Genomic DNA, 376 nt, shown 5'->3' with positions numbered 1-376 from the left:
GGCAACAACCAGACATTTAAAGACTCTGAACTGAATTCTGCACCTGAACACAGTGTAGAAAACAAAGAGATGAGAATAAAGAGGGGGAGTTGGTGAAAATCCAAATGATTGAGTCTCAATGTTTGAAAAAGCTTATAGTGGTATCTGGAAATTGAACATCTTTGACAGCTTTCTTGCTTTACATACAGTTATACTTCTGAAGAGCAATTGTTAGGCCAAGTGCTTTTAATGAAGGACCTTTTCCCCCCTCCTTCCATCCAGATCCCAGATAAGGACAGCAGTCTATTCCTTTGCACAATCACTGTCATGTGTGACACAAAACTCCCCCCCCCCCTCCCCCCCCCCCCCCCACCCCACCACCAAGACTATGATCCTT

This window comes from Anarrhichthys ocellatus, unplaced genomic scaffold (assembly GCF_004355925.1).
Source record: "Anarrhichthys ocellatus isolate YVR2014 unplaced genomic scaffold, GSC_Weel_1.0 scaffold23, whole genome shotgun sequence".
Classification (NCBI taxonomy): Eukaryota; Metazoa; Chordata; class Actinopteri; order Perciformes; family Anarhichadidae; genus Anarrhichthys; species Anarrhichthys ocellatus.
This window is presented reverse-complemented; position numbering follows the sequence as displayed.